General features: G+C 44.1%; 1 protein-coding gene across 1 annotated transcript in view; it reads right to left on the bottom strand.

Annotated features, from left to right (window-relative positions):
- The window catches only part of CTNNA1 (catenin alpha 1), a 112,439-nt gene that overhangs the window by 68,320 nt on the left and 30,621 nt on the right, over window positions 1-13,498 (bottom strand). The window lies entirely within an intron of this gene.

Here is a 13,498-nt window from a genome sequence, read left to right as displayed (position 1 = left end):
TTGTATTCCTTCCATCTCCCCACCATCCTTCCCCTGCTGTGGGTGCTCAGGATGCCGGGCTCAGGCTGCTCCCTGCTGTGCTAAGCCAAGAGGAGGTCTCCTCCTGGACCAGGGCTTCAAGCCCAGCTCTCCCTCGATGCAGCAGAAAGCAAAAAGACAACGTGCAATGGAAAACCGGTGAATTAGCACCATTCTGTAGTGAAAAGAAAACTCTCTGCAGCTTTACAAGGTGGGTCTGCTCAGAGCCCTGAGAAGTACCCACCCAACTTGCTGCTAAAAGCTCCGTTTAGCCCCGGGGAGCTCCTCCTTGCAGGCGAGAACTGCTCTGGCCCACCTCTGACCGCACAGCCATCGGGTGAGGCCTCATCCACACCGCCCTCGACTGACAGCGGAGGAGCTGCAGGAGGGCAGCACAATATTTTTGTCAATACTTACGGCTGTTTCCCCAGCAGCGGGTTTGCTGAATGACAGCTAGTTGAGCTTGGACACAGGTCAATTCGTCTCACTTGCAGTATCGCTGGGCAGATCGCGTGGAAGGATGGATGGGGGAACGTCCCAGAACACCAAACCAGAGGGACAAAGTGCTGCTGAGCCACAAGACAGCTGCTGGGGGTGGTGAGTAATCTGCTACCGTGGAGTCTCTTTTAACAGGCTTGATTTTTCATTTTTATGTTAATTGGTAACCTAGTCTAAAGAATATCTCAAGTTTTCCCTCTGTGAATTACACGAACTAATAGATATATCCAGAAGTATGAAAAGCAGTCTGAGGCTTACACCCAAAGTCATTGTAAAAGCCTTGAAATATTTTAGTTTTTATCATACTTTACGTGCATGTGAAAGGCTTTAGAAATAGAACAACTAAAATTGGAACAACACAGACCCCTGCAAAACTCAAATTAAAAGCAGTGAGCCAAGACAGCATATGCCCTTTCCAAGAGGAAGAGAATGCATTATAAATCTGGGAATAAAGCCACCTAACTCCTGGCAAGACAGCTCAGAGAAACAGATAATAAAACAATCCTACCCATACAGTCATAAGACATTCAAAGCGAGAATTAATGTATCCTTTATTCATTATTAGAAATATAAATAGCTTTAGTTTATGACAGATTTTTAAGTATTTCCTGTAGAAAAGGATTCAGCACACTTACCCTGCAACATAGCAACGAAAAACTAGACATGAAGTTGTCTTCAACAGGAAGCAAGAGGCACCAAAATAACTGGAAATAGCACCAAAAGCTGACTAACTGCTGAGGGACTAGCTAACGAGCACCTCTAGCCTTACCAGCACCAAAAAGCTGAGAAACATCTCCTCTCCCTCCTACACACAGATCTTGGGAACTTCACTCTCCTCCACGGAAGAGGAAATTGCTTGAACCAGGAACAACCTGGCTGACCACGAGGCTGCTGATGCTGAAGGAAGCCAGCAACCTCGTAGCTGCTCCGCTTACCTAAAGCGAGCGACTCCAAGCAACTGTCCAGGATCAGAAAGGCACTAAACCGTGGCATGCATAATGTCATACTTTGCAGAGACACTATCAAGCCATTATTTACTAAGTTAACTAATTAGACAGCCACCCTTGCGGATAATGAGGATGCATTAAAGTATTTAAAATTCTAGCACAAGCCTGACACATACAAAGTGGCTGCCCTTCTTCAAAAGAAAACTAGTGTCAAAGGAAATAAACCATTTAGGAACAGTCAGCACATCTGAGGAGGAGCGGCACCGTGGCATCATCTAAGTGTTCAGAAAAAGGAAGCAAAGCAAATCAGACAAATAGGGGATGCAGAGGTACCTCCCGTTTGTATTGTAGCAGCCACTACTCACAAAGAAATCATTAGATAGATGACTTAAATTATCATGAGAGATGATAAAGAAGCAGCTATTCAAAACAAACAATTAATGTACAGAACTGTACAATCTGGTGCAGTGAAACAGGGAAATTGAATGCACTTAAGCTGATAATGATCTGAAAAACACAGTTGGTTAAATTCAGTTTCACACCAAGCAATAAGCTGTAACTGAACGCAGAGCTCGCTGCAGCCTAGTACTGAAGGCTTTCCTTTACACACACCCTGCTTCCGACGTGGGGAATATAACCAAAGCCACAGAGAAAGGCTACAAGAAGAATAAGATAAATTAATCTGTCTGCTAGAAATGACACCGGGAACACTCTGGGGCAGCATGAGTCCCTTGTACACTTGATATAGCCTTGCCCTTTCAGAAAGGTTTCCTGAACTCTGGCTGATTTGGGGGAGCAGGAGGGGCGAGATGTTCCCAATGCCTGACAACGCCAGGAGATGTTTTCACAGCTCCATAAAAGCAGCTGAAGATAAAAACGCAGAGGTTTAGAGATTTCAGCGTCTGTCACCAAAAAGGTGCTTTTTACATTATCCACAAATAAGTCTTCAGAGTGTATGGGGAGTCCAAGGCCATGCCGATTTGCTGCTTAATCACTACCATTTCTTCTACATTTGCATTCCCCCTCGGATCTCCTGATCCTTTTAGCAGCAGCTCCCATCACCTGGTCCCGCAGCATCCATGCACACCCGAGCAGCAGCAGCAGAAGGCGGCGCCCACCCGGAGCCAGCACTGCCGTCAGCCTGGGCAGGGAGCTCAGCCCCTGCTGCATGAGCCCTGTGATACAAAGCCTGCTCCAAACTGCCTCTTCCGACTCAGCCCAAGAACGTAAATTCGGAAGCCTGGAGGGCCCTGTCCTCCTCAGTCACAGATGTGATTTAAAAGATCCCCCAGGAAGGGCTGTGAGCACCTCGCAGGCCATTAGCTCCAGAGGGGTCAACTGCTCAGGTGCAGGACAGAATGGCTTCAGTTTTTTTCCCCTACCTGAACCTCATTTCAGTTATTTCCGCATTAACTTCTCATTTTCTTGGCTTTTTTCAGTCCACTGACCTCTAGAATTGGGATTCTTTGACTCCTGGAGAAGTGCCCAAGAACTCATTCTGCCTCTAAGGAAATTCACATTTTGGCATTTAAGGGGAACAGTATCAAGTGATAGAGCTGCAGTCTTATTTTGTACTTGACATCAGAGCTCTCCTGTCACCTTCCTCCCCTGAAATGACTCAATGAAGACAATTCTTCTGAAGTTGTCCTCAAAGTAAAGGTTCAAAGCTGCCACAGGGATGAGCGAGCAAGCCCCAGGCTGCCAGAGGAGCATGCAGGGTATGGCCAGAGGCTCAGGAAATTTCCCCCTGCACAGCCCAAGAAGCTGAACAGTGAAGTAGGGAAGATACACAAATGACCTCCACTCCCCCCTCCAAAAAATAAGAAAAAAAAGAGGGAATTCAAACCTGACAAAAGGCACCTGGCTGGATGCTGTAACATGGCTGCTCAGCCTCCACATCAGCAGAATTGCTTGCTGGGGTTTGGAGGCACGTGGTGACTGCTAATGAAGGTGTTTTGAGGAAAAGTTAATGCATCCTTAAAACAATACACAGTGTTTGGTTGAAAAGAGGTTACCGAGTAGATGGAGGTATCAGGGCTTGGGCCACCACTGATGCTCATGGCCATAATTCACTTGCCTGAAAATGAGAAGTGTCCATCACAACCGCCTAACTGGGGACACAGGGCAGACTGGGGGGGCTGCAAACTAGCCCTGGGTTATCTCGCTCCTGAGGAACCAGGATTTTTAAAAGCATGATATACCAAAGTTGCTAACAGGCATCTTCCGGAGTGAACCTGAAACCCATCAGCAGAAGTGGTGACAAGTTGGTGCCAGGGAAGAAAAAACTCAAAATATAGATAAATCTCAAGCACCTAAGCAAGGGGTGTCTTGGAAGAAGTCACAAGAAGACACTTCAGGATCTCCAGCATTCCTTAATGTTTCTCTCAAAGAGAACTAAAGACACGAACAATGACAACTGTATTCACACATCAAGACAACATCAATAAATTTAAAAATATCAGAATTATCTAGTCTCGTATATTTTAAGGTCTTAAATGCCCTGACTTGCCCCAACTGCCCCTAGGTACAGCCTCTAACTATACAGTATGTTCCTAAATTTGTCGTTAAAAAGTGCCTGCCCCAACTGTAGGTGAGAATCATAGTCCAAAATTTAATTAACTGAGCACACAGGCAATAAAAAGTACATCTTTTATTTTTCCAAGGAGTCTGTCTTTTAAGTAAGAGACCAACGTGTATTCCATAGAAGTCAGGCAGATGAAAGGCAAGCTAGAATGCAAATCTGGAGCAAGCAAAAAGCAGGAGGGCCAGAGAAACCTCCCTCCGGGCACACCTGCGTGCTGCCAGAACACCTTTGCCTGCCCCAGCTAATAAACCAGTCTGCAAGCAGCAGGACCAACTTGTCCGCATGCACAGGAGCTGGAACTCAGCTCTCAAATTATCGCCCTGCACACCCCCACGTCTCCTGAGCTCCCTTTGCTGCACAGAGCTACCTCGCTCTCGAGACGCTGTACCTACAAAGTTGAAAGGAACAGGAAAAAAACCCCTTCTGCTTTCAAAACCTTTGTATTTTCCTAAGCAGCATCAGGCTTCATTTTTCAAGCTTTTTTCCACAGGTTTTATAAAGTAACTGATAACGTCAGTTCGAGTTACCATATTCAGTAAAACACAGCTGACAGCACCTCGGGCATACAGAAGAGATTCAGAGCTGAGAAGCTTTTTTTTTTTTTTTTTTTTCTTTTTCTGGCCACATATGGAAGCAGCGGAGCACCCTATGAATGGCAAAAGCCTGTTTCTGACAGTCGAAGGCTAACGTACATGCAGGATGAGTCAATAACCCACGAGCAGCTGCACATCACGCAACATTTAAGTTCAGCCTGAAACACACAGACGATAGGGAAAAGCACTCACACCATATTAAAGGCACAGCCCCTCGTGAAAGCATGCTTAGACGGATGGGACTTTGCCTTTTCACTGGCTCCTGCTAATTTCACAAGTGCCCTGCCTCCCCCCTCGTGGCTGGATGCCCAGGGCAACGATTGTTGGTTTTATTTTTAATTGGCGCTGAGAAAAATGCATCTTTTAGTGCACCTTTGCGGGGAAGTTCTCAGCCTGAAAGCCCAGAGCTTTGTTGCCATATCAATTCAGCAACGACAACCTTGGCTTTCTGAGCAAGCAGCCTCCACAGGCACAAAGCGAGGCTTTGCAAGGAGCTCTGAGCAGAAAGGGGCTGAGCCCTGGCACAAGCAAGTTGTTTCTGCGCTGCCTCTCCTCTGCCCATTTGCCTCCACCTCCTGTCCCTCCTGCTGCAGAAACACGGCCCTGTGCAAACCAGAGGGAAACCAAATTTTTCTCCTCTATTTCAACAGCCTTTTAAGATACGGCTTAACCCTCATCCTTTCCTCGTGCTAGAGGAGGATTAAGTCACTCTTCTGCCCCTATTTACATTCAAGAGGGCTGCCACTACTTGGATAAGCCACAAGTGCTAATTATTCCGTATTGATTTAGTTGACTTTCCGGGACAAAGTAGGTCTGGAGCTCCAGGAGACATTATGAGCATTACAGAACATCAGCTTTCCTCAACAGGAGAGAACAGGTTAGGCAAAGAACACGGTCTGGATGGTAAATACCACCTCACCTAGAGCAGGTACCCCAGGTTCTGGTCAAAACCTGGACTGCCTGCACAGAGGTCTTTTTAGAAATGAAGAGATATAAGCAAGCAAAAAAAAAAAAAAAAAAAGCTTAACAGCTTTGCCTATCACCAGAGAACCGGGGAGGATATTACTGTTAGCAGACCATAACACAGAGCCATGTGTGCACACGCAGTGCCTGTGCCTTCTCTCACTCTTATCTTCTAAATCCCATTGTGCAGGCAGATAGGAACTTAATCCAAAGTTGGTATTAGAGCACGGCTAAAGGAAAAAAGGGGAATCCGGGACTTGAGATGCAAGTATTCTGTTGTAATGCAAGAAGTGTAGCATTCCAGCTTTGTAATAATTCCATCATCCCTTTCTTCCAACAAGAGAAATTAAAAAGCCCAGTTGTGTGTGTAATACTTCTGCACACTGAGAGCATGATCCTGCCAGAGGCTAAAAGGCTGTTTATCCACAGATGAGCAGTCACTGTGCAAACTTACATGCTCTGTTCTATCTATACTCCCTGATTTTGGCTTTGAGAGAGTACTCAAGTATCACCGAATAAAGCTTCACAGTTGGCAACTAAATATATTATCTTACGTAGGCAGATAAAGTTCAAATATTTTCCTACAAAACAGCAGAATTCTGAAGTGGACTAAGTCACAAAACAGAATTTTAAGCAGAATCCATGCATAACATTATAGCATATTTATGGAAAATGGTTTACAGCTCAGCAGAAGTAAAATGCTGCTAAAGACCAAGCAGCACACCACGATCAAGTGGGCACAGCTCAAGTCTTCCACCAATCTTCAGGAAGTGTTTGGACAACACTCTAAGACTGATTTTTTTGGAGGAGGCAACAGTCCTTCGGGGACCCAGGAGTTGGACCTGATGATCTTTGTGGGTCCCTTCCAACTCTGATATTCTATGATATTAAATGCCACCTGAACAACATTAAACCAAGAAGGGTCTGTATTTGTTATGTAGTATTAGGAAATACTAGATGTGTTAGCATTGAGGATAGCACATGCCTAACAAGAAAGGAGAAGTGGACATTTCAACGTTACAAACCTAAAGGGTAGGGGCAGGAGAGGAAGGAGCTGGTGGGATGGAAGCCTTCACTGCCACACAAGGTACCTGCAGGACTCTGCTCTCAGGTTTAAGGACAGCACTAGGTTCAGCTCTGCTTCAGCAGAATTCAGCTGCTCCTCAAGGGGCAGTGACCTTCCTTCTTGTTTGTGTATTTAGAATCCACAACAAAAATGCTGAGAAGCGTGTAAAGACTGCAAGTAGAGACCAGTTACATAATACAGTTTAGTCCAAATTCCAACTGCTGTCAAGTCTCTTCAGTTTAAAAGTTATTTCTGCTGTTTGGCACCGAATGTGGTTAGCATGGGCTGAATGCAGCGCACGGAGGAGAGCAATGACTGCAGACTGCAACAGGCTGCTCAACCCACCCGGGAACCAGACTGCAGGTCTGCCTTGGGCTTTCCTGACTTCCCATAAGGACGCATTAAGACAGTCATATTCTTCTTTAAGGAATGCATTTTCACTGCACAGCACAAAGGCTGCCTGAAGAAGTATTCAGGACTCTTAAATCCTTCCATTTCTTTCCATAGGCCTCGTGTTACTATGTAAGAAAAAAGAGTTTCCAGAATGCCCTCTGTAAGCAACCTGGAAGCTCCTTTTTGTGGCTCAAAAAACACCCAATTAATGCCACGTGAAATTCTCATCATACTCATCAGGCTTCACTCCAAGCATGCTCAGTTATTTATTCTACCCCACCCTGTAAGCATTACAAGCTTAAAAACAGTACCACTTGAGAAACTTATTTTTAAAAGCATCATCTTTGTCAAACCAGTACCATCTATGGCAACTAGCGCCCAGCACACCAGCACAGCTCCCTTTCCTGAGCAGCAAGCTCCATGACAGGAAAATCCATCGAGGCTTTCAAGCCATGTCCATCACTTCAGCAGCCGAGTGTCTTAAACTGACAGAAACAATATTAAAAAAAAGAAAGTGCAGATTATCTCAAGGCAGATTTTTATCAGCATCTATCATAAATATGGATCAGTCTGACATTTTACTTCGTATCTATTTCCACAGAAACAGTTGCCTGAAAGGGCTATGCAAGAGCCCTTCCAAATACACAGATAAATCGTACACAAGTTTAACAGTTGTGAAAATTCACATGTTCCTTTCAGAGCTTGATGGGAATATAAAGCTGTGGGTCACTATTATTAATAGTATTATTAATAGGCAAATTCGGAATGAAAACCCATCTCCATTCTATAAGTCACACGTGTGACCCTTAATGGTCATTCTGAAGACAAAATTACTTCTCCCAAAACATACTGAAGATGTGAGCTAGGTATGCTCTCACCCATTCATTTTCAAGCACCGGAGATGCTCAAGGAAGCTTTAGGAAAGAAAAGCAAACCAGGGCAATTAAGATCAGGAAAACAGTGCACTTGTTTGGAGAAGCACACTTTTGTAGCTGTGCTGAACACAGAAACAATGTGAAAAACAAGCATTTAGTAAATCACGAGACAAGTCTAAAACCAGAAGTGCTGAGATCTACTTCAGGTATCCTGAGAGCCACGGCACTCCTGCCAGCACGCAGGAGCTCCTACCAGGCAGTGCAGTGCAGCAGCCTGGGGTTCAGCTGCCCCACTTACCTTCAAGCTGTGCTAAAAGCCAATATTAAAAGAAATACAGGCACCACCCGCCCAGACACACCCTGCTTCAGGCCAAGCAGAAAATGGAAACTGGAAAGATCGGCTGAAATAATCTGTGCCTGGAATGCCTGCTCTGAAGCTGGCCCCAAATGGTTTTTCTCCATTTGCTGCCAAGCACCTCTAATGCAATCCAGACAGTCAAGGACACAGGCAGAATGATAATATGAAAGCATTAAAATTCCCGTTGAAATAGGACCTGTCAAGCTACTTTATGTAACATGATTTATCGTTTCCAAATGTAGTAACAAGGGATTTTATTGTACAAGAGCATGTTGTACACAATGGGGCTCTGGGTTCACATTCCATGCTAGCCAAACTAGAGTTTCTGACAAACTTTATGCAAGTACCAGGCTGAGTTATTTGTGTCTGCCCGAAAGGGTAGTTATAGGCATTAGAAATCGGTGGGGTATGGAATAGACTTTAAAATGAGACCTCTCTGCACCTTTCTGTGCATACTAAATAGATCGAAACACCTGTGATTACTGCCGCCAAATGGCTCTAAAGCAGCGTTCATGGAAAGAAACCTAACAGCCCCCATTCCTCCAAAGCCTCTCCGTCAAACAGAGAAAATGGACTGTCAAAAAAGCCGAAGGAAGTCCTTATTTTCAGTCTTACATGTCAATCAGTTAGCCCAGCACAGCAAATTGGTGTCTTTTTCAAGTTCAGTGTAGTCAAACAGAGCAGACTGAAAATTTCTGCTTTAGCTTCCAGCTGACATCCTGCACTTCCTAATCTGCGAAACCCCAACCTCAAAAAATATGACCTTGTATGCCTCCCATATTTAACACAGTGGCTGAGATGAAGACAAGCTGCCCAAGCTCTGCACTAATAACACCCATGGGGAGTTACCGCACAGAGCACACGCTGTCACAGCTTGAGGTTTGTGGGGTTTTGTGGCTGCTGGACACGTTACCTCTCCATCCTACGTACCTGCTTCTTAAAGCTGCAGAAGTGGTTCGGCTCTCATCAGCCCACTGTTCTTTTTTATGAATTCACTTTAACTATTTTAGATAACTTGTGACGAAAGCTGTGTGTGTAAATTTGAGATAGAGTTGACCAATACAGTACAGAAAAGCAAAAACAAGCATTGTAACTGCTCTGTATGCTGAGGAAGAAGGTGCACCATCTGCTAGCATAAGGGCAATACTGGGAAAAGTTAGTAGTACTGTCCAAAACCCTTCTGCTTCATATATTTTATCTGGGGGCAAACTAGAGCCAATCAATATCTACCCACATAAGATTATGAAGTTGTAACAAAATACAATAAAAACCATCTTCTGTGCCTACTCCTGAACTCTAAATGCCAGCTCTCTTACCAACTGCTTCCTTGGTGTAACACTGAACTTGAACAACATTCAAGGAGATGCTTTGTTCTGTCCTCCTGTCTCAAAGTCTGTCATCAATGACCAACCAAACTCACATATGCTGTGAATTTTATTTTTTTTAATTTCATTAATAAAATATACACTGCGAGCTCTCAAATGCAGCATCACACAAAGGTCTGGCTCTCGCCATCGATTAGTTATATTACAAATTCAGCTGTGACTGAAGCGGGCAATTTATTGCATTCTAGGCAGTTGATCTCGGATCCAAGACCTCAGACTACTCTGCTCTTACAGTGCTAGTCAGAATCAATAATGAATTCTGTTAAACCTCCCCATTCTTGCTGTGCCATTCAGCACTAGCAAGAAGTATAAAGCTTACTCAAAGTAATAAAAAAAAATATCACACTCAGATATTTGTGTTTGCTATTTGAATCCAGGAGGGATCTGCAGTGCTGGTTTAAAAAGGAAAACTATTTTCTGTTAGAATCATGGGCTGAAATGAGCAAGAGCCGTAATGGAAGCCGGCTCTCCTTGGGGGAAAATGGAAGATGGAGAAGGAAAAAAAACACTAAAAATTGAATGCTACAATTAAGGGATGAACAGTTGGCATTTTTAGGATATAAATCAAGACACCAGCTAACAAAATGGTGGATGAAGTTCAACAGACAGAGGCATTAAGCGATGCACAAGAGAAAGACGATCTGACTTAACGTTCACAAAAACAGACCCCAACAACTACGACTCAGAAGCTAAATCTTCACATAGTTCCATCAGCCCCTCCGGACAACCCTTAGCAAGGGGGCAGCCACCCTCGCACCGAACAATAACCAGCACCCAGCCCTCAGGACCAGGCTACAACCAGCTGATGCAAAACTCTGTGAGAGACACAGATCTAGGCAGGCATCGAGTCCTCCTTCCCCCTACAAACCCCGTCCTACTGCACCGTGCTGTTTAGCACCGAGGGCCCAGCCAAAGCTGAAAGGTGGTGTTGAACGCCTTCCTTATGGCAAGCAACTAATAAAACTAGGACACTTCATTCTGAGAAAGAGGCGGCAGAAGTCTGCTACGTGGTATGGCACAGAGAAGGGTAAGCAGGGAATAGCTGCTCAGGCTCTTCTGAAATCAGATGGAGGGAACAGCAAACCGAACAGACAGAAGGGCGCTCTGCTTCAAACAAAAGGAGGTGCTGCTTCATGCGCCACGATTCATCTTCTTCAGCAAGGAGCCTTCCAGCTTGTGGGTGCTGCAAGTTCCTGATGGTTCAGGAAGAAACTAGAAATTCAAGGGGGAAAAGTCCAGCAGGAGCTATTAAACACAGCCAGCAATGCCAGCTCTGGAATTATCCGAGCTACAGACTGCTGGCATCTGGGAGCTATTTTGGGCCAGTCAGACTGCATCCTTCCCTTGTCACTGTCCTCCTTCCTGTAGGCATCCGCCATTCACTACTCTCAAGACAGGATTCTGGCCTTGATGTAAATTTAGTCTGACCAATTTGGGCCAGTCTTCTGTTTTGGAAATAGTTGTAACAGGTGTGCCAGATGGACACCAATCCAAGAAAAGAAGATACAAACTTCTGTAACAAACTAGTGAAGGAGCAACTCTTGCCCTTCTTCTAGCTATGGGTTTCATCACCATGCCAGCAAATGCAAGGGTCAAGGGGACCTGTGATTCAATTTCTTTATTACTGAAAATTGTTTTCAGACAGAAGTTTCCGCCACACATCATAACACAGCCAGCAACGCTTGAAGACTTACAGAACCCTCGGGGACAGGCCTGAAGAGACAGCTAAACCATGGGTCCAAAACACTAAACTTGGAGTTATAAACTACCTGTGGAAAAAGCCTTTTTATTACCAGAGACCTGAAAGAAAGCCCAGAAGCTAGAGGAAGTCACTAAAACAGAAGGCATCTAAAACTAAAAGGGAATCTGCCTCAAGATACTCCTGTGCTTCAACCTTTTCAGAGTATTGCTCATCCCCATTTTCTCTTTGAAAAAACAGGTCTCTTGGTCGTATTCTACCATTCAACATTTATGATGCACTGTGAGTATCGTGCAATTAACAGATTTAATGCCCAGTTCATTTCCATCTTTAAAGGTAGGATGGAGAAATGCACAACAGGAGATGGCTGGGTGCCGTGCTGTTGGTATCTCGTACACGCACAATACAGTAATAGCAGAGGAAACATTAAAAGTAGCACATCCCTGCTCTTCCTGTAGATGAACCAAACGCTTTTATAGGTCCCCAGCTATTATTCATTCTTCAGCTTCATCATCCTGTAGTTTTTTCTACCCTCGGTATGGATTTTCACACACCATCCCACATTTTCACCATAATTTATCTATTGCTTTTTCCACTCCATTTCACTGAATTTCTAATCTCATTTTCCCAACTACGCTGTCTACAATCACAACATAGCACTGACTTTAAAAAATTCAGTATGCTCCACTAATTTCACAATGTGTTAAAAGAGATAACATAGGGAATACATTCTTTCCATCTCCACGCGATTACTTTAACTTGCATAACGGAGACAAGAGTACACAGCCAGAGGAGCACGATAGGCATTATGGCACAGGGAAGTCAAAGCTCTGAGATCTTACGCAGGTATTGACCATCTATCAAGGAGAGAAACGCAACCGAATCTGTTGTGCACAAGACTGAGCATTTACTTCCTCCACATTTTTAATTAGCATTTGGTGGATGCTTTATCCTCAGTCGTGCTGATAGGCCTGCATCCAGTCCAGCAGCACATTTGTTTGAGGGATTACCACGGATGCCTCATATACTAATAAAACACCCTGCTCTGAAAGGCATTTCAAAGGGCGCATTGTGGTGGTTTGCTCCCCAGCTGCCACCTCCAGTTCTATACAATATCAATGCCAAGCACAAGCTACTTTCACAAGCAATTAAGGAAGACTACATGAAGCACCTAGCTCAGCCCACAGGCTACGTGGGACTTGTCTTTCAGTTTTGCTCAATTACTTTGTCCTTGTCTTCCACTGGTAAACAGAAACCCTCATTTTATTTTCTACCTTTCACTGCACGCCTCTGTTCTCCAAATAACAACCACCTAAGTCTCACACACAGACTTCGGACTGCTTATTTCACGCTGAAGTAGCTTTCACCAAAAGACAGCAGAATCACAGGTAAGGAGGTAAGGTACCTAACACAGCAACCTTGCTAAACAAATTCTGCCATCTGAAGAAAATCTCTCTGAGCTAAGTTTTACCTCAAACATGCTCAGAAGTCTAAATAAGGCTTCACCTCAGCCCCTTATGATTTCTTCAGTCAATCTTAGCTGCCATGATGCTACAAACCATCTCACTGTTGTCATTCCCACAACTTCTCACCTGAAATCAATTCCCTTTTACAATATTTATGTTTAAAAACCTGATTAAGCTTAAAGACTCTTATGAAATCCCAAGCTTATCACTCAACACTGCTAAAGCTATTAAAATTAAAAACCCCTGGGCTAAGCAAAAAAGAGGCATCATCTGATATTATAGCATGATGCCTTCAAACACAGAAGCTCATCTTCATGACACACCACTTTTTCCAACTGTAGAAACACACTCGAGCTCCAAATACCCTATGTACACGACGTGTAGTGTAATGTACAAACACTGGAGGAAGGCTTCTCAGTTCAATATTTATATCAAACTCCTCTCCAAATTTCCTACTAAATATTTCAGCTTTAATTTTCTACATCACTTCTGTTCAAATGGAATAGCAACTGCAATTAACTTGATTCTGAAAACCTATGCCTTCAGCTAAAAAGTTAACACATTTAAATTTTCCAAGCTTCAAAAAAAGTTAAAAAACACTACTTTTTTCCATAGGCCTAGTTACTTTATGCAAACCGAGGAGGAAGACGGCC

Source organism: Aythya marila (assembly GCF_965140915.1).
Source record: "Aythya marila genome assembly, chromosome: 14".
Lineage (NCBI taxonomy): Eukaryota > Metazoa > Chordata > Aves > Anseriformes > Anatidae > Aythya > Aythya marila.
The sequence above is the reverse complement of the archived record's forward strand: the minus strand, read 5'-3'. Positions and strand labels throughout refer to the sequence as shown.